This window comes from Mobula birostris, chromosome 14 (assembly GCF_030028105.1).
Source record: "Mobula birostris isolate sMobBir1 chromosome 14, sMobBir1.hap1, whole genome shotgun sequence".
NCBI lineage: Eukaryota > Metazoa > Chordata > Chondrichthyes > Myliobatiformes > Myliobatidae > Mobula > Mobula birostris.
This window is the reverse complement of record NC_092383.1, coordinates 78,655,221-78,677,099: the sequence shown is the minus strand read 5'-3', so window position 1 is coordinate 78,677,099 and position 21,879 is coordinate 78,655,221.

The following is a 21,879-nucleotide window of genomic DNA, read 5'->3' as shown; positions in this document are numbered from 1 at the left end:
ATTAGTCATGATCTTGATGATGGACGGAGGAGGTTCAATGACCGACTCCTTCTTTGATCAAATAAAAAAATATAGAAAAGGCTGCAATGGAACTACACTCAGTGGCCACTTTATTAGGTACACCTGTTCACCTGCTTATTAATGCAAATATCTAATCAGCCAATCTTGTGACAACAATTCAAACCATAAAAGCACATAGACATGGTCAAGAGGTTCGTTTGTTGTTCAGATCAAATATCAGAATGGAGGAGAAATGTGATCAATGTGACTTTGACTGTAGAATATGATTGTTGGTGCCAGATGGGGTGGTTTGGGTATCTCAGAAACCGCTGATCTCCTAAGATTGTCACCACAGCCATCCCTAGATTTTACAGAGAATGGCACAAAAACAAATAAAACATCCAGTGAGAAGCAGTTTAGTGGGCGAAAATGCCTTGTTAATGAGAGAGATCAAAAGAGAATGGCAAGATTGGTTCAAACTGACAGGAAGGAGACTAACTCAAATAACCACATGTTACAACAGTGATGTGCAGAAGAGCAGCTCTGAATGCACAACATGTCGATCCCTGAAGTGGTTGGGTGACAGCAGCAGAAGACGGCGAACATACACTCAGTGACTACTTTATTGGGTAAAGCAGGTACCTATAAAGTGACCACTGTGTGTAGATCGCTCTGCATTTCTACGGTCCCTGTGTCACGTGTCCAATCTCACTTTGTACTGATGCTCCTCATTTCAAAGCCAATACTTGCTGGGTTTATGTCTCTGAACTGTTCCCAAAATGGACATAATTAAACCTCCCAAGAAAAGAGTATTTTCAAACAAGATTTGTCATGAGTCTCATAAATATTAGGAAAGGTGATCAAAAGCTTGATCAAAGATTTAGGCTTGAGGACACAAGAAGGGTAGAAAGTAGACTGTTGGAGAAGTTTATTCCAGAGTTTAGGACACAGTCAACAAAGACTCAGCTGTTAATCATGATGCAAAGGGTCCCAAAGAGAAATAAAGGTTGTAGGAGGTAACAGAGTTAGAAAGCTATTTGAAAACTATGCTACATACATCAAAGTTGCTGGTGAACGCAGCAGGCCAGGCAGCATCTGTAGGAAGAGGTGCAGTCGACATTTCAGGCCAAGACCCTTCGTCAGGACTAACTGAAGGAAGAGTGAGTAAGGGATTTGAAAATTGGAGGGGGAGGGGGAGATCCAAAATGATAGGAGAAGACAGGAGGGGGAGGGATAGAGCCAAGAGCTGGACAGGTGATAGGCAAAAGGGGATACGAGAGGATCATGGGCAGGAGGTCCGGAAAGAAAGACCGGGGGGGGGGGGACCCAGAGGATGGGCAAGAGGTATATTCAGAGGGACAGAGGGAGAAAAAGGAGAGTGAGAGAAAGGATGTGTGCATAAAAATAAGTAACAGATGGGGTACGAGGGGGAGGTGGGGCCTTAGCGGAAGTTAGAGAAGTCAATGTTCATGCCATCAGGTTGGAAGCTACCCAGATGGAATATAAAGTGTTGTTCCTCCAACCTGAGTGTGGCTTCATCTTTACAGTAGAGGAGGCCATGGATAGACATGTCAGAATGGGAATGGGATGTGGAATTAAAATGTGTGGCCACTGGGAGATCCTGCTTTCTCTGGCGGACAGAGCGTAGATGTTCAGCAAAGCGGTCTCCCAGTCTGCTTCAGGTCTCGCCAATATATAAAAGGCCACATCGGGAGCACCGGACGCAGTATATCACCCCAGTCGACTCACAGGTGAAGTGTTGCCTCACCTGGAAGGACTGTTTGGGGCCCTGAATGGTGGTAAGGGAGGAAGTGTAAGGGCGTGCATAGCACTTGTTCCGCTTACAAGGATAAGTGCCAGGAGGGAGATCAGTGGGGAGGGATTGGGGGGACGAATGGACAAGGGAGTTGCGTAGGGAGCGATCCCTGCGGAATGCGGAGAGAGGGGGGGAGGGAAAGACTATGCTGAAACTTTTGACAAAGTGCTTTAATAGAAGCTGGTGGAGACTCCATGATGGATGTTCTTGACTTGTTGAGTGTTAGGAGATGAAGGTGAATTAATTAGCATGAAATTAGTGTGCACGGAGCATTAATCCTGAAACATCAAATGGATGAAAATCAGTCAATGTGAAAGTAACGCATTCAGATTCATTTGTTTACCAGATGTGCGTCAAAACATGTAGTGAAATATGTCATTTGTGTTCACAACCAGCACACTCTAAGAGTTGCCACACATTCTGGCACCAGCATAGCCTCCCTACAATTTTCAGCAGACTAACACAGAACACAACAAGCAACAAAACAACAACAGCAAAACAAGCAACACACATCAAAGTTGCTGGTGAAGGCAGCAGGCCAGGCAGCATCTCTAGGAAGAGGTGCAGTCGATGTCTCAGGAAAACAAGCCCTTTTCCTCCCTTCCTCCTACCCAAGAGGCAGTCCCCCAGGACTTACATGCAAAGGTTTAAGAGCAGGGAGGTTATTCTGCAACTGTACAGGGTACTGGTGATACCGCACCTGGAGTACTGCATGCAGTTCTGGTCTCCTTACTTGAGGAAAGATATACTGGCTTTGGAGGCAGTGCAGAGGAGGTTTACCAGGTTGATTCCAGAGATGAAGGGGTTAGACAATGAGGAGAGATTGAGTCGCCTGGGACTGTACTCAATGGAATTCAGAAGAATGAGAGGAGATCTTATAGAAACATAAAACTATGAAAGGAATGGATAATTAGAGGCAGGAAAGTTGTTTCCATTGGTAGGTGAGACTAAAACTAGGGGAGTAAATTTAGGACAGAAATGAGGAGGAACTGCTTTTCCCAAAGAGTTGTATCGGACCGCGAAGCACTCCAGCGCGTGGTGAAAACTGCCCAGCGGATTATCCACACCCAATTTCCCACCATGAGAACATCTACCATAAATGCTGCCTGGGCAGGGCGAAAAGCATTATCAAGGATGCATCGCACCCTAATCATGGACTTTTTACTCTCCTCCCATCCAGTAGGTGCTACAGGAGCCTCTGCTCCCGCACCAGCAGGCACAGGAAGAGCTTATTCCCTGAGGCTGTGACCCTGCTGAACCTCACATCACGGCACTAAGCAGTATTGCACCCATATTGTACTGTCTCAGTACTTTTATATTTGTGTGCTGTAGCACTTACTTCTTATCCGTAGTTATTTTGTAAATAGCACTACTCTTTGCATTTCTGGTCAGATGCTAACTGCGTTTCATTGGCTTTGTATCTGTACTCGGCACAATGACAATAAAGTTGTATCTAATCTAATCTAATCTAATCTGTGGAATTCTCTGCCCAATGAAGCAGTGGAGGCTCCCACAGTAAATACATCTAAGACAAGGTTGGATAGATTTCTGCATAGTAGGGGAATTAAGGGTTACAGGGAAAATGCAGGTAGGTGCAGATGAGTCCATGGCCAGATCAGCCATGATCTTATCGAATGGCGGAGCAGGCTCAACGAGCCAGATGGCCGACTCCTGCTTCTTAACCTTATGTTCTTATGTCTCTGTCTTCTCCACTGGACTTCAGAGTCGCAGACCGAGGACTGCAGCATTCTGGACTACTGGACTTCTGATCGACAATATAATATGCACAGGCTATGTATCTTCACATGCCGTCCTTCATCAGAGTTACCAGACTTTTGAAGGCATTAGCAATTTCATTAATAACATGCTTTACAGTACCAGTGACCTGGGTTCAATTCCCACCACTGCATGTAAGGAGTTTGTATGTTCTCCCTGTAACCACGTGGGTTTCCTCGGAGGACCAGAAGGGCCTATTCCACACTGTATCTCAATCAATCAATAAATAAATCTTAGACATACATCTCAGGTAAAGGTTCTAAGTGCTCTTCCACTCATTCTTTGGTTGCTGCTTCATTTGTCTTCAGATCTGCTCCACAATCTACAAAGGCCGTTGGAAATGTCTATGAGTTCTTACAAACACGAGAAAATCTGTGGATGCTGGAAATCCAAAGCAACACACACACACAAAATGCTGGAGGAACTTAGCAGGCCAGGCAGCATTTATGGAAAAGAATAAACAGTCGACGTTTCGGGCTGAGACCCTTCATCAGGACTAGAAAAGAAAGATAAGAAGTCAGAGTAAGAAAGTGGGAAAGGGGAATAAGAAGCACAACGTGATGGGTGAAACCAGGAGGGGGAGGGGTGAATTAAAGAGCAGGGACGTTGAGACCCTGAAAGAGATAAATGGTTGGAGAAGAGGGAATCTGATAGGAGAGGGTAGAAGACCGTGGAGTAAAGGGAAGGGGGAGGAGCACCAGAGGGAGGTGATGGGCAGATAAGGTGAGAGAGGGAGCCATGAATGAGAAATGGTGAAGCAGAGTGGGAGGGGGGTGGTAATTACCAGGAGTTTGAGAAATCCATGTTCAATATGGGCTCTTAGTTTTCATTCAGTATTGGCTGAACAGAAGCAAAGGATGAAGGATATTGCTGGGCTGATTTTTGAAACATGGTTTACCAAACGGGAGCTGATCAGTATTTCCCAGAGGATGTAGTTCGAGGAGAAGGACTGCCAGTGATTTAACTTTGAAGGAGATGTCAGGAGGGACTCTGGAGTGAGAAGCACGGGATGGATTAACATACACTGTGGATTACTTTTGGTTCTGGTCAGTGACAACGATCCTGTATGTAAACACATACCACAAGGGTCCTGCTCTTCATTCTAAGGTTACTGGGTGCATTTAAGATAAACATGATTTCATTTAGAAGGAATTCATGTTCCTTATGGACACAATCATCAATCGCCATGAAGTTGTTTTGATTGACTGCAAGTGAACAAAACCGGTGCAGACATCCAGGGCAGATAGTGGACTGTCTTCAAACAGTGCTTGATGATTGCATCCTCCAGAGATCACCATTAAGCTGGGTGCCAACCACCATAAAACAAGATGGAGAAGAAGAAGAAGATCTTAATTTTTATTGTAACATTCAAGACGTTTGTTGATACCTTCAAACTGCTTGCAGTTCCTAACATGCTGAGGTAGTGAAATCATTTCATTTTCACTCCCAGCCGTTCCTGGCATCTCCAAGTCCGAATGCTTGAAACTGCAGTGAGCAAAACAGTTGTGAGTTGTCTTACTATCTATTAGTTGCCACTATCAGTGACAAAACTTACTGATACTTGAACACAAGTACCCAAGCGTCACTCTTTAAAAACTGCTCGCTCTAAGCACGGCGCAGTGTCTAACGGCCACACGACTGACACTAGTTAGAAGATGTTCAGCAACAGTCTCCTGCCCTGCTTAGGTGGCATAGTGTCCCAACTAAACAAAGGGAACCCCAGCTATTTCCTCAAATTGTTTTTGTTCTTTAAAAGTTGTCCCAAACAAGTGGCTGACCCGATTCGCCTAAAGCCCAATTGACTGCATTCCTCTGTATTATACAAATAAATTGGCACCCTTTTGTAAATGTCCCTGTGCTTCTCCCCACCCTGTGTCTGTAACCTTTTGGCTGAAATTAAGGCACAGGCATTATCTCCCCCATTAACTCATTCCTTGACAAAACTTCAAAGCTATGAAATTTGCCTTTGTCTGTATTCTACTGAAGCCCAGACACAGATCTACGTAAGGTTTTTACCCAGTTCCAACTATACAGGTATAGTTGACTGCCTTCTTCTTTAAGTTTGGCCTTGCAATAGGCAAATAAATATTGGCAGTGTCATTGTTTCTCCTTACCCCTGCCAATGAGATGCTCAGTAATTCCTCTGGGAGAACTGGTCAACAGGCAGGTCATTCCATTCTCTGAGACTTTTACTTTTTTTGGGGGAGAACCAGCAAGATGCCATGAAATTCTCTTTCATTTTTTTTTACAATTTGCTGTTTATTATTTTGTCAGTAGCACAAATAAAACAAGGAGGGACTAACACGCAATGTTTGAGTGCATTTGGACATAATTATCCTATAACCTTGGAACATCTATCCTGTCAGTTAGGATGGTTGGATTCTGATTAAGAGTCACGCAATGAATGATATCTACTTTGTTCCAGCAGAAGACTTTTAGCTCTCACACTTTGGGCACAGATGCTACAGCTGGATCAGTGTTTGGCCATGCGTGATTCCCGCACTTTGTAGCCATGTGTCGTGGCTGCAGGAATTCTTTTCTCTGGACCATCTCCACATGCAACAACAGGCCAAAGCCTTGTAAGTTCACAGTTGCCACGTTTAATGGTTGATAGAATCTTCTCTGCTGGGCGGTCTCTACACAAAATTGCTCAAAATTTGGCACAGGGCAATCTCATTCAAAGCCACATGAACAAGTCGCTTGGAAGGAAGAAGCGTTATCATTTTTCCAGAGACTTTCAGCAGCAAAGGAGATTGTTCAGCCCATCAAGACTGTGCTGGGTCTTTGAAAATAGCATTTGATTGGCCCCAGTTCTCCTGCCCTTTTCTATAGCCCTGCTGATTTTCTATTCCCTGTCAGCAATAAATGAAGTTTTCTCTAGAACAGGGGTTCACCAACCTTTTTTATGCCATGGACTCCTACGATTAACCAAGGAGTCCATGGACCCCAAGTTCGGAACTTTTGTTCTAGATCAATGCTATAACCAGCTCTCCATCTTAATCATGACAGCTTACTGCATAAAAAAAATTTCTCCCACCCACTTCACTTTCCAATTATTCATAATCTATGACTTAGGTTATTATTCCTCCAGCTTCCACAACCAGTTTCTCTGTTTAATTGCTGTCAAATATGATGTTTATGTTAGTAAAGATTATTTGTTTATTTATTTATTTTGAGATACAATGCAGAACAGGCCCTTCTGGCCCACTTAGCCACGCCACCCAGCAACCCACCGATTTAACCCTAGCCTCATCACAGGACAATTTACTCTCCTCTCCTATTAGACTCCTTTCTCTTCAGCTCATTATCTGTTCCACCTCTCCCTCCCAGCTTCCTACCCCATTCCCCCTTCCTCCGCCCACCCACCTTCCCCCTCACTTATCACCTGCCAACTTATACTCCTTCCCCACCCATCCCTCCTCTTGTCCTGGCTTCCTGTCCAGTCCTGATGAAGGGGGAAACGTCAACTGTTTTTTCCTCAGACCTGCTGAGTTCCTCCAGCATTTTGTGTGCATTGCTCTAGATCTCCAGAATCTCTTGCATTTAAAGTTTTTCATTGTGCCTTTGTACACGAGACAATAATAAACCAATTTGCCATAACTTTTCTCATCATGTCTGATGTAAAGGTTGACATTATCTAAGCATAATATAACTGTTTGCAAAACTACACTCTTTTCAGCATTCATTCATTCACAGAATGTAGAATGCATCATGTGAGACTTGCACCTAATGCCCAACCCTTGAGCTGACTGGCCCACTAACGAGGGTCAACCTCATTACTGACGGTCAAAAATCTGAAGTCACCTCCGGCCTGACCAAATAAGGATGACAGATTTCCTTCACTAAAAGATGCTAATTAATTTAATTATTTTTTAATGAAAATCCAGTCGTCTCTAGCACTGCTAAATAGAAGCTTTATTCCAGAGTTTATTTTTTAACTACTGAACTATAATTCCACATATATCTTAGTGGAGTTTGAACATGCCTTTAGGTCATTGTAAATCATAGAGTCATGGAAAAGTACAGAACAGAAAAAGGACCTTTTGCCCATTTAGTCCATGCTGAACTGAAAATTAGTTTTATAATTTTTCCTACAATTCTATTATAGATCTGGTGTGGGCACGTGGCCAAGTTGTTAAGGGATTGGACTAGTGATCTGAAGGTCGTGAGTTCAAGCCCCAGCCGAGGCAGCGTGTTGTGTCCTTGAGCAAGGCACTTAACCACAGTTCTCCACGACGACACTGGTGCCAAGCTGTATTGGCCTCTGCCCTTCCCTTGGATAACATCGGTGTCGTGGAGAGAGGAGACTTGCAGCATGGGCAACTGCCGACCTTCCATACAACCTTGCCCAGGCCTGCGGCCTGGAGAGTGAAGACTTTGCAGGCGCAGATCCATGGTCTTGAAAGACTAATGGATGCCTTTACTTTATTATAGACCTGACAACAGAATTTATTTCACCCTATCTCTGCTAAAGAACGTCGATATAATGGATATTCTGTTTGACAATCTGGCCCAAGCCTTTTCAACAGCAAATTTTTAGGAGAGTTCCACAGGCCTGGGTAGAAGTGCTAGCCAGATAAATATCACTCTCGTCACCACTTAGTCAATTCCATATGATCCGGGTTGACTTTATCCCCTGCAGGTTAGCACAGACTGCATGGATGGTATTTTTCAGTGCCTGTTGTCTGCATCACTGAAGTATATAAGAGGGAAGTATCACTACTTTATGGATACCATAAGTTCTGTGTCAAATCTGAGATCCTGATCTTCAAGTAACACAGAACAGGACAGCACAGTGCAGAGTCTTCAGCCCACAATATCTCGTCACCTTCGTAACTTAGTCCAAGATCAATCTAACCTTTCCCTCCTACATAACTCTGCATTTTTCTTTCATATGGGTTGCTAACCGTCCCTTAAATGTCCCTTTCGTATCCACTCCTACCACCCCACTCCCGGCAGTGTGTTCCACGCACCTACCATTCTCTGTATAAAAAACCTACCTCTGACATCTCCTCTACACTTTCCTCCAGTCACCCTAAAACTATGCCCTTTTGTATCGGCCATTTCTGTCCTGGGAAGATGTTTCTGGTTGTCCACTCTATACATACCTCATTATCGGATACACCGCTATCAAGTCACTTCTCATCCTTCCTTCCCTCCACAGAGAAAAGCCCTAGCTTGCTCAACCATAAGACGTGCGCCCTGATCTGGGTAAATCTCCTCTGCACCATCTCTAAAGCTTCCACATCCTTCCTATAAAGGGGCCCCCAAGACCTGGACACAATGCTTCAAGTCTGGTCGAACCAGAGTTTTATAGAGCTGCAACATTACCTAACTTAATCCAACTATTGAAGACCAACACATCAATCTACAACAATATGAACTCGTGTATTGAGGGTGACGTCAAGTTCCATCAGTAATTTCTGCTGTGACGTGGTGTGGTTCCCAAGATATGGAAGTTGTCCATGGCTTCTAGGGTCTTGGAGGGCAAGGTGCTGCAGTGGGGACAGATACATAGAGGACCTTGCTCTCGTGGAGGTTGTAAGGTCCACCCTCTCGAGCGCTTTGCCGAATAACTTGGGTCTTGGCCTCCAACACTATACAAATGCAAGTGTCTCCCTTGACTGAGGCTTAGATTACCTTGGCTCTAAAGTGCAATCACCATCCGATGATCAGACTCACATTAGTTCTGAAGATTTTCTCCAATCCCACTGAAGCTTTTTGGAAGAGGATATGTCACTTTAAGGCAAGATAAACTGCAAAGCGTGTTGAGGCAGTGATGCACCTACTCCATATTCCCTGCTGATTGAAGGAGTCAAAGATTTTTGTGAAGTTAAAGACCATATACAGAGGCAAAAGCTGTTCCCTGGAATGCCCACACAGTGAGCATTCTAATGTCCTACATTGTTCTAGGACCATAAGACCATACGAAGTTTTAGGGCGTCAGAGGAGGACCCCAGTGAATTATTTACTGCCCTTTGTTCTATGTGCCATTTGCAAGCATGGGCTCTTTTGTTGCTAGGCCTTCTCCAAATTATTGGCATTTGCAGGGAGCAGAGCTAGTCCCAGAACTGAACCCCAGGGGAACCCACTGCCCGCTTCCAGCCACCAAATAAATTGCCCTACCGTTTTGTTTTAACTAATCTAATTTGCAACCCTCCTGCTAATTATTATTTGTGGGATCTGCAGTGGGTTTCTGAAGTTCCAGCCACTGTTTCTTGCTCTCCTGCGTTGCCCTCAAGAAATATCTGCTTTGTAAATACATGATCTTTGGAGTTAAGGTTCTGCTATAACTGTGAAGGGGTTAAAACTGGGGATTGTTTTCAGAGGAACAGAGTTGAAAACATACAGTAGAGGTTGTCTAAAAGACAAGTGAAAATTTTGTTAGACTGCACTTGGATTGCAATTTGGAGAGTATGTAATGAGGTGGAAACAGGGAAGAAAATGTTCTAGACTCCCAATACAATCACTTTACTCCAAACTTTGTTGTGGAAAGAGATAAACAGACAGACAATGGAAAGATTCAAGGATGCAGTTGAAGCCTCCATGAAAAAAAAGTATAACAGCACTGACTTCTGAGAATCCCTGGTGCATGGAGGCTCAAAGTGAAGAAGGAACATTCAAGATAACATTGAGAATCTCAAGTCCATGCAGGAGGAACACGCAGAAGTTTTGTGTAAGTAATTCACCTGACAAACTACTCCATCTGATTTACCCTACACCATATGTGGCTCCATCAGGAGTTCCAACATTGGAGTTGAAGTAAGTCATCCTGAGTTCCAAGGGACTGACTAGGAAGTGAAGATTGGAAGACCACATTTGTGACTTATTGGATGACAATCACCATTGCTTCCATAAGTTTGCCTAATTTAGAATAACACTTGACCTCTGATTCATATAGTCAGTGACATTCCCTTCCAGATTCTTACCATCAAACTCAAGTACTTCCATTCATATTTGTCATGGTAACAAGCTGAATGCTCCAAGTGTTGTACTGTCCCTTATGCTATTCACTTGGATCATGAAGGGAGAATTGTAGTCATAGGCTCACAACAAGTCCACCTCAATGTGATCTGTCCAACCTTCTGTTGCTAAATTGGGCTGATCCTTTACATCTCCAAGCTTTCTTACAAGCAATGACTGGTATAATCCCCACTCTGTTGTCACGAAGAGCATTGATAGATTATGCAACTCTCTGGGAAAATGGGCAATTCAGCTAAACCATGGTTAGACTCTGTTGAGCTTGGTATTTATATCAGATATTAATATCCCCAATACAAGTATCTCAGCATGGAGAAGCTACCTATTTTCAATAATTCAGAACCTGTTTGATAATTAACACGTGAGGGAAAGGGTTGTAATGTGGACCTTCTTCCAGTTTGAAATTTGAGGATTATGAATCAAAAATAACACCAAATGTTGGCTCCATTTCTGCCAGATATTTCCTTCATCAAAGACGGCATAGTTCTTCCTCCAATCTACTTGTGTGCTGAGGAGCATCCTGACTAAAAGAACAGTGTTGTGATTTATAGTGGAAACGAGGGCTCAGTTTTGACTCACACACATTTACACAGCCAAATACTTCAAACAGCTCAAGGCCCCAATCCATTATTCTAACAACATGCCATCCCTCAGCATTAATTAGGATTATTAATTGCCATCCTCATTTCAAACATCACTAGGCCAAAAATACATGGGTTTCTAACACAGAAAGCCCTGTGGTTGACCTGTACTACACAGGCAGTGGATCCAATTAGAAAGTCCTTTGACCACAGAAAAATTCTACACGATGGCCTCAGGGGAACCACTAATAAGGAAATTCACTATTTGTCATCCTCATTCATCTCAAAGATCCTTAACAGCCAATGGCCTTAAATGTCTCTGTACCTAATGAGTTGGCACTTATCTATTGTTTTGTAGCTCCATGAAAAATAGCCAAAGTCGTCATGAATTAAATTAGAGTAACAATCTGATATATAGCATTTGTGCAGAAAAACAAGGTCTTCACAGATGCAAAAAAAAAATAAAATTCAGCAATAAGCCGTGCAAAGAGTAATTTGGATAAAAAGACAAATGCTTGATCAAAGAGATAGGTTTAGTGAGTGTCTTAAAGGAGTCCAGAGGGGAAGAGAGTTACAGAAGTTCAAGGAAGATATTCTGCAGCCCACAGGAAGATGTGTGCACATGATCTGAAGATTCGATGAAAACCAGGGCACACATAGTCCATGCTTAGAGGAGTTCAAGTAGAGGATTGTAGCTCAAGTCAAAGAAGCAGGAAATTAAGCAAGGAATGTTCAGATTGGCCAGAAGTACAGGAAAAGAGTGTGAGATCTTAGAGATGGAGATGAGCATTGAAAAACTTATGAGCTGAAGAGTGAAGGAATGGAGAAAGAAACAATCTCCTGGAAAACCTAGCAGATCAAGTACCATCTGTGCAAGGGAAGGGATTGTCATCATTGAGTCAAAACGCTGCACCAGGACAGTGCTGAAACTTGCAGTGCCAACTGTTCCTTCCCTCCCACGAACGTTGCGTGACCCACTGATTTCTTCCTGTAGGCTGTTTGTCACTCCAGATTCCAGCATCTGCAGTCTCTTGCATCTCCAGTGAATGAACAGACATCAACAAAGGTCCGCTTGAAAATAGAACATAGAAGATTCCTCTGCTGTTTAGGGAATAGTAGTAAAGGAACATATTCATATGAGGGCTACTACTATCACAGTGTGCTCTTAGAGGGCTCGATCCAAGTGCAGAGGAACAGCAGGCTTTCTCTGTCATGGGAGTTGCTGCAATCAACTCAACCCAGAAGCTGAGGACAGAAAGCTCAGAGGAGACTGAAACAATGTTAAACATAGGAATACTAACAGAGCCTCATAGAAGCAACTGAGCAACCCTGCAAGTCAAATCATCCTCTCCAACACAATGACTCCACTAAGGCACTAACTGAGAGCCCTCTTTAAATAATCATAGTATGCAGAAAACCCATGCGAGTCACAATTAACTTGATAAGATTAAAACAAAAGCATAGGGGGCTAACAGCTCTAGTTAAGATAACAATTAGTAAATACAGGTGCTTAAGGACCCTAGCATCTCAACACTCTACAGCAAGAATCAGAATCAGAATTATTGGCATGTGTTGTGAAATTTGTTAACTTAGCAGCGGCAGTTCAATGCAATACATAGTATAGAAGAAAAAATAAGTAAATCAATTACAATATACGTATATTGAATAGATTAAAAATCGTGCAAAAAACAGAAATAGTACGTATTAAAAAAGTGAGGTGTGTGGCATGTGGCCAAGTGGTTAAGGTGTTGGGCTCGTGATCTGAAGGTCGTGGGTTCGAGTCTTGGCCAAGGCAGCCTGTTGTGTCCTTGAGCAAGGCACTTAACCACATACTGCTCCAGTCCATCCAGCTGAAAAATGTGTACTGGCAAAATGCTGGGGGTTAACCTCATGATAGACTGGCGTCCTATCAGGGTTGGGGGGGGCGGGGGAGTGTTGTACTCTCAGTGGCTTCACACCACGGAAACCGGCATAAGCACCAGCTTGATGAGCCTATAAGACTCAGAGTAGGCTTTAACTTTAACTAAAAAAGTGAGGTAGTGTTCAAGCCTTCAATGTCCATTTAGGAAACAGATGGCAGAGGAGAAGAAGCTGTACCTGAATCGCTGAGTATGTGCCTTCAGGATTCTGTACCTCCTACCTGATGGTAACAGTGAGAAAAGGGCATGCTCTGGGTGCTGGGGGGTCCTTAATAATGGACGCTGCCCTTCTGAGACACCGCTCCTTGAAGATGTCCTGGGTACTTCGTAGGCTAGTACCCAAGATGGAGCCGACTCCATCTGAAAGTGTAGGGCTCATGTCAACTACAAAACAGTGACCGGAAAATCTGAACATATTACAAGCTCAAGCACGCAAGCACCATCTCTTAGACTTCCCCTCTGCCTGGACAACCCATGAACCCACAAGCACCACCTCATTATTCCGCTTTCCTGCACTGTATTCTAGTTTATAGTGATTCTATGCCTTTGCACTGTATTGCAAACCTATAAGTTTCACATCCTGAGTCAGTGATAATAAAGCTGATCTTGATCTTGATTCAGCTGAACGGTTCCTTGAAGATCCTTTATACAAACTGGATAATGGAAGGCAGAGCAGTGTTTTTGTTTTCTGACATCGGGTGGGTGGGAAGTTGATGAGGACGGTTGCAAATAAATTTATAAACGATTCATTTTGCTGACAAGTTAGAATTAGACAAGTATATTTTTCAGACAGATCAGACTGTTCTATCCTCTGACCTGCAGTAACTTCCTTAATAATGTCTGAATACTGCAATTATTCTTTCACTTCCATCTCTAATAAACTTTATAAGTGAAAGAAAGACTGCTGACCCACCACCTATGGGTGGTTAATAGTAGGAGCAGAAATAAAAGAGTACTATTATATGTGCATGAATTAACCCAGAGAGAAAATAGGACTAGAATCAGAATCAGGTTCATTATCCCTGACATATGTTGTGAAATCTGTTTTGCAGCAGCAGTACATTGCAAATCGTAAAATATACCATACACTCAGTGGCCACTTTATTAGGTACCTCCTCTAGCTAATAAAATGGCCACTGAGTACATGTTCCTGCTCTGCCTTTGCGGCCCATCCTCCTCAAGGCTCAACGTGTTGTGCATTCAGAGATACTCTTCTGCACACCGACATGGGCGTGACTGATGCTAGTTAGAGTCTTGTCGGCAACAGTCTTCTGTCCCAATTAACAGGCATAGAGTCCCAAATAAATCCCGGCAATTTTCTCAATTAGTTTTTGTTCTTTCAGAGTTGCCCCGAATAAGCAGCTGCCATGATTAATTGATGGTCCAATTAAGTGGACTTAAGTTTTTATATATATATATCCCAATTAAGTTATATATATATAAACTGTATATAAAGAGAAATAAGTAGTACAAAAAGAGGGCTCAAATAATGAGGTTGTATCCATGGGTTGGTTCATTGTCCATTCAGAAATCTGATAGCTGAGGTGAAGAAGCTGTTCCTAAAACATTGTATGTCTTCAGTCTCTTTTACGTCCCCTCCGATGGTAGCCCTGGGTAGTGGAGGTCCTTAATGACAGGTGGCACCTTTTTCAGGTATCTCCTTTTGAAGATGTACCCAATGGTGGGGATATACTCACTAATAGCAATGACCATGGGCAGAGAAGTGTTTAGATCCCACTTTCACCCTCTTCATGTCTCAAAGCATCAAACACCCAATGAAATACATTTTTTGAAGTACAATTCCAATAATGAATTTGGAAACACAGCAGCCAACGAACTCTCAAATGTAGCATTATAATCTCTTTTATTGATACAGTACTGTACTATGCAAAGTCTTAGGCAGCTTTGTTGTATATATAACTTACATAACATATATATATGTGTATGTGTGTGTGTGTGTGTGTGTGTGTGTGTGTGTGTGTGTGTGTGTGTGTGTGCACTGACATCAGGGGCAGCTTCTCTGCTTTTCCTTCACTTTGTACCAAACTACCTTTATTTCCCCTTAAATACACAAACTGCTTTTTGACTTAACTGCTGATCTAAAAGACGGTACCTTAACAAAGCAACATCCTCTTGGAGCAACATACATTGTCAACCTAGTTTGTTATCTTGAGGTCTCTGGAGCACAGCTGAAACACAGAGAGCTTTGCCTCAGGAAACAAGAGTGATATCATATATGATAATCAAATAAAACCCTTGCCAATTCTGCAACTCTGAAATAGAGCAGAAACTGCTAGAAACATTCAACAGATTACTTTATACTTTATTGTCGCCAAATAGTTTATACTAGAATGTACAATCATCACAGTGATATTTGATTCTGTGCTTCCCACTCCTTGGATTACAAATCGATAGTAAATATTAAAAATTTAAATTATAAATCATAACTAGAAAATAGAAAAGTGGAAAGTAAGGTAGTGCAAAAAAACCTAGAGGCAGGTCCGGATATTTGGAGGGTACGGCCCAGATCCGGGTCAGGATCCGTTCAGCAGTCTTATCACAGTTGGAAAGAAGCTGTTCCCAAATCTGGCCGTACGAGTCTTCAAGCTCCTGAGCCTTCTCCTGGAGGGAAGAGGGACGAAAAGTGTGTTGGCTGGGTGGGTCGTGTCCTTGATTAGCCACAAGTTAACTGGAGACTACAGATGATGGAATCTGGAGTAAAAACAAACTGGAGGAGAAACGCAGTGGAGCAGGCAGCATCTGTGGAGGGAAATGGATAGTCGGCAGTTCAGGTCAAGACTCTTCATTGGGATGGGTGAAGGTCCAGATGCATTTTGAACCACTGAGAAGATGAGAAAACAACTAATGTTTTAGCAACAAGTTAGTCATCACTTTCCCAATGCTTCAAAATGAGTGAGTGAACCTCAAAGACCTGGAAATTTCAACACCAATTGTAGTTACTGCTTCATTTAAAACATCCCTCAGCGCGTATTTTATTTGTGTGAGTTCAGTAGGTAACCACCATAACTTAAGCTGCACTGTGTAAGAATAACAGAGATGAGGTGACTTTGGAGCTATCTCATGGGCAGCACTCTGGTGTAGCAGTTAGAACAGTGCTATTGCAGTTCATTTCCCACATTTGTACGTTCTCCCCACGACTGCATGGGTTTTCTCCGGGTGCTCTGGTTTCCTCCCACATTCCAAAGGTGTACAGAGGGGTTAGTAAGTTAATTGGGTCACAAGGGTGTAATTGGGTGGCGCGGGCTCATTGGGTCAGAAGGGCCGGTTACAGGGCTGTATCTCTAAATAACCAAACAAAGAGCAGTCAAAACAGAGTCTCCACATATTTTTAACGCAGAAGCATATAGAACTTCTGATAAACAGTAAGCCACCTTATTGACTTTGATTTTAGAAAAGTCTAAATTCTCTTGTTTCAAATTAGTATCCACCACCATCATCTTCTCCCCAAAATTCTGTGGTTAGCACAATGCTTTACAGCACCAGCGATCAAGGGTCAGTTCCCGTCACTGTCCATAAGGAGGTTCTATGTTCGCTCCGTGACTGTGCGTGTTTCCTCAGGGTGCTCCAGTTACCTCCCATATTCCAAAGATGTAGGGCTTGGAATTAGTAAGTTGTGGGCATGCTATTTTGCCACCAGAATCCTGGTGATACACTGGGGCTGCATTTCCCTGGATGTTTCAACATGCATGTGAGAAATAAAGCTACTCTTTAATCTTTAATCTTTGAACATCTGGGTGAGAGATTATTGGGTGCAGGTAGCAACGAGGAGATTTGGTTGCGATCAGAACAATCACTAGATATTTTCTCAACCTAGAGTTCTGGATTACCACACTGGGCCATGTATCTGCATTAGTTTCTGTCTGTGTCGCTCCAGGACAACTCTGAATACTGAGCTCCTCAGTGTTACTCAAATCCCAAACAAGAGAAAAATCTGCAGATGCTGGAAGTCTGAGCAACACACACAAAATGCTGGAGGAACTCAGCAGCATCTATGGGAAAAAGTACAGTCAATGTTTCAGGCCGAAACCGTTCAGCAGGACTGGAGAGAAAAAGCTGAGGAGTAGATTTGAAAGGTGGGGGAGGGGAGAGAGAAACGTCAGGCGATAGGTGAAACTTGGAGGTGGAGGGATGCAGCAAAGAGCTAGAAAGTTGATTGGTGGAAGAGACAGAAGGCCACGAAAGAACAAAAAAACAGGGGGAGGAGCACCAAAGGGAGGCAATGGGCGGGTGAGGAGATAACATGAGAGAGGGACAAGGGATGGAAATCGACGACTGCATTGATGCTGCTACCTGCACCTGTGCTGAACTCGTCAATTTCATCCACTTTGCCTCCAACTTCCACCCTGCCCTCAAATTCACCTAGTTCATTTCCAACACCTCCCTTCCCCTTCTCGATCTCACTGTCTCTATCTCTGGAGACAGCTTATCCACTGATGTCTATTAAACACCAATGGACGCTCACAGCTACCTGGACCATACCTCGTCCCATCCTGTTACTTGTAAAAACGCCATCCCCTTCTCTGAATTCCTCTGACTCTACCACATCTGTTCTCAGGATGAGGCTTTTCATTCTAGAATGAAGGAGGTGTCCTCCTTTTTCAAAGAAAGGAGCTTCCTTTCCTACACTATCAACGCTACCCTCAACCGCATTTCATGCACTTCTGCTCTTACCTCATCCTCCCGCCACGCTACCAGGGATAGGGCTCCTCTTGTCCTCACCTACCACCCCACCAGTCTCCACATCCAGCACATAACTTCCAAAAGGATCTCACCACCAAGCCATCTTTCCCTCCCTCCCACTTTCTGCATTCCACAGGGATCACTCCCCATGCGACTCCCTTTTCCATTCGTCCCTCCCCACTGATCTCCCTCCTGGCACTTATCCTTGCAAGTGGAACAAGTGCTACACCTGTCCCTACACCTCCTCCCTCACCACCATTCAGCACCCCAAACAATCCTTCCAGGTGAGGCGACACTTCACCTGAGAATCTGCTGGGGTCATATACTGTGTTCGGTGCTCCCAGTGTGGCCTCCTGTACATCGGTCAGACCTGAAATCGACTGGGAGACCGCTTCGCCGAGCATCTACGCTCTCTCCACCAGAACAAGCCGAATCTTCCAGTGGCCATCCATTTTAATTCCACTTCCCATTCCAATATGTCCATCCATAGCCTCCTTCACTTTTGGAATAAGGCCACACTTAGGTTGGATTAACAACACTTTATAATCCATCTGGGTAGCCTCCAACCTGATGGCATGAACATCGATTTCTCAAATTTCCAGTGAAGTGTCCCTCTCTCATGTTATATATTTGCCCGCCCAGTGCCTCCCTCTGGTGCTCCTCCCCTCCCCCTTTTTTTTCTTCCATGGCCTTCTGTCTCTTTCACCAATCAACTTCCTAGCTCTTTGCTTCATCCTTCCTCCTCCAAGTTTCACCTATCGCTTGGCATCCTCCCACCTTTCAAATCTACTCCTCAACTATTTTCCACCGGTCCTGCTGAAGGGTTTCGGCCTGAAACGTCGACTGTACTTTTTTCCATAGATGCTGCCTGGCCTGCTGAGTTCCTCCAACATTTTGTGCGTGTTGCTTGGTCTTATTATTAGCACAAAGTCCAGGCAGCATGCACAAAATGTTGGAGCGTCTCAGCAGGGCAGGGCAGTACCTATGCAGTGGAATGAACACAATTCCTGATGAAGGAGTTTGGCCTGAAGTGTGAGCTGTTTAGTCACCCCCAATGATGATGCCTGACCTCTAGAGTTCCTCCGGCATTTTGTGGGTGTTGCTCTATATTTCTAGCATCTACAGAATCTTTTTGCATTTGTCAAAGTCCAGCCTGTTAGGTTTCTCAAAGAATCTGTTGTACAAGTCTTTGATGGAGATGCGGAGCTTTAGTGAAACAAATGTAAGGCTCTGCTCATCATTCCATTGTGTCAAGTTACACCGGACTGACCTCTCATAAATCAATTTCTAATAAAAACTTGGACTGACTGCCCAGGTTTAGCTAAATTTATTAAGTTGCCCTGACATCTTGTGCAAGAGGGCTTTTGATTGCAACATCAAGACTTATTACAAAGCAAAAAGACTCTTGCAGGCTTCTAATGTCTGACAGTTTCTCTCCAAGTCCCTGGGAACTTTAGCTACTTTAGAATAAGATATTAAGATTTATGTTGATCTCATAGCAGATTCTTAGATTGTATAAACAAAACTATCCAGTATTGAAATTTCACCATGCCGGATACGTGCATATTAATGATTTGTCCATTAATGACTTTTGTGATAATTCCCTATGCATTTATTTTATTAACTGAGTATCATATCCTCACATATTAAGCATTGTTGTTAATCTAATATTCCATCCTGAGTCATTACCTCCGTCATCCATTGTATTCCAACGCAGCAATGCACTGATTTTAACTTTTACATCCTTGTTTTCAAACTCCTTTCATTGTCTGCTCTTTCTCTGAAACACCCTTCAATGACAGCTCCTCGTATACATTCCTCTCTCAGTTATTGGGCAACAGATCATGGCAGCACAGAATCAAGCCCTGTCGGAGGTGGAGCGAAGTGACGATGGCGCTAAACGGTGTCTCCTTTGCTTGCATCTTCAGAAACAACTCTATTTCCATCTATGATATATTTATTTTTCCCTTTCATGGTTCTTTTGAAGACCCTGACCTGGAGTTACGCACTGACTACATTTCTTTGCGGGAATGGGACCTGCTCTCGGGGTTTCATAACTGGCCGTTGCTTGGCACACCAAGGGCTCAACGTAAGAGTTCAGCTTGGCTTTGGGAGTCCAGGATCTCGGGGCCCTGGAGACAGGCAGATCGAAGGTCAGTGTCATGGCAGGAGACCTGTGTGTCATCGGGGGAGTCGGAATATCTATGGCTGTGTGCCCATAAACTTGAGATCTTTGGGCACAGAGCTCAAAAAAAAACAACGTAATGGACTTTTAACATTGTAAACCAGTGAGTCGTTTGTTATGTCTCCCCGCTCGCTGTGAAATGGAGACACGTCTTTCTCCCTTATTAAGGACAGAGGGAGCCTGTGGTATGTTGAATGCCGGCTGAACAATGTAGTCTTTGGGGTAACTGCAAGTCTGTGCTCGGGTGCCAATGCTTTTTTTGCTGGTGGGGGAGGGGGAATTGTTGCTTGCTGCCGCTTACGTGTGGGAGGGAGGGAAGCTGGGGGGCGGGGAACTTTGGGGTTCTAACATTTAACTGTCATTTATTCTTTGGGGCACTCCTCTGTTTTTGTGGATGGTTGCAAAGAAAAAGCATTTCAGGATGAACATTGTATACACTTCTCTGACTTTAAATGTACCTTTGAAACCTAATCCATCTTGAATTTCCCTGTCTAACAGCACCCTCATCGAACCACAGGCCATATAACCACAAAGGTCCTACGTACATATTTGTTCCCACATTAAATAGGTGCTTACAAAAATCAGGATCTTTTGCCATCGTGCTTTGTAGAGATTTAATTGCTAGCAACGTGCTATAACGTGACAGAGATTCTCATTTTCTTCAGCTAATTTTGTTTCTTCAATTCAGCCACACAAAAGTCATTGGCCTGTAGTGTCATAGAGAGATGCCACGAAAAAAACAGGCACCCACTCACATGAATCCTACACTAATCCTGTTTTTAAAATAATTTTTCATTCTCTGCAGACTGCTAACAATTCCACTGGACTCCATACCAAGGGCAATTCACAGTGGCCACTTAACCTACTGATCTGAATACCTTTGGGATATGAGGGAAAACTGGATCACCTGGAGTAAACTTACAAAGTCACGGAAAAACTCCAGACAGCATCCAAGGTCAGGATTGAACCTGGATCTCTGAAGCTGTGAGGCAGTGATTTTACTAGAAGATTCCTCCAGCTCTGATATGCTCAGCAATGCATACGGTGTTGAATGGGTTAGGATGCAATGCAAGCAAAGATTTATTCTCCTTACATAACATTAAGTACACAAGTGTGTGGCCCTCCAAAAGTCAGCATACTTGATCATGACTCTGCTCGTGTTTATCCCTAGCTTCCTTCTCTCTCGTATTGGCAGCCGTGCCTTTAGCAACCTGGAGCCAAAGCTCTGGAATTTTCTCTCTAAACTTTTCCACCCCCGCCTTCCTTTAAAATCCTCTTAGGAAATAGGTTTATTTCCAGCTTTTGATCACTTATCGCCACATCTCCTTATAAGACTTAAATTTTTGTTTTTTACGTTCTTCAGATGGAAGGCATTTTACAATTGCAGATGTGGTTGCTAAAATGGAAGCTGCTAGAATCTCACATAAGATTTTCCACTGAATTTTTCCCTATAAGTATTAGCATGATATCAACAAATTAATGGAATGGCTTGTTTTTTTTTGATTGAATCCTTCACCACCAAATGCCATGGCCCTGGGTCAAACATGGACAAGGCAAGTTACTCCTGATTGCTACCTGCTGTGCGCCCTCGGGCTGGTGAATCAGAGAAGCTCCCTGTCAAACATCTTGGAAGCAGCACTGGAAGAGGCAAGGACAGTGTAAGCACTCTGGGTGAGGACATTCACCAAGAATGGATTTGCAGCTCACCTTTGACTGAATTGAGCATGTCCTAAAGGACTGGCCCTCTGGAACGCAATGAGTGAACCAGCATAATGGAGAAACTAACTTCAGAATCAGGTTTATCATCACTGACATATGTTGTGAAATGTATTGTTTTGCAGGAGCAGTACAGTGCAATATATAAAAAATTTCCTCAAGTTGGAGTATGAAATATAATAAATGGATGGATAGATAGATTTT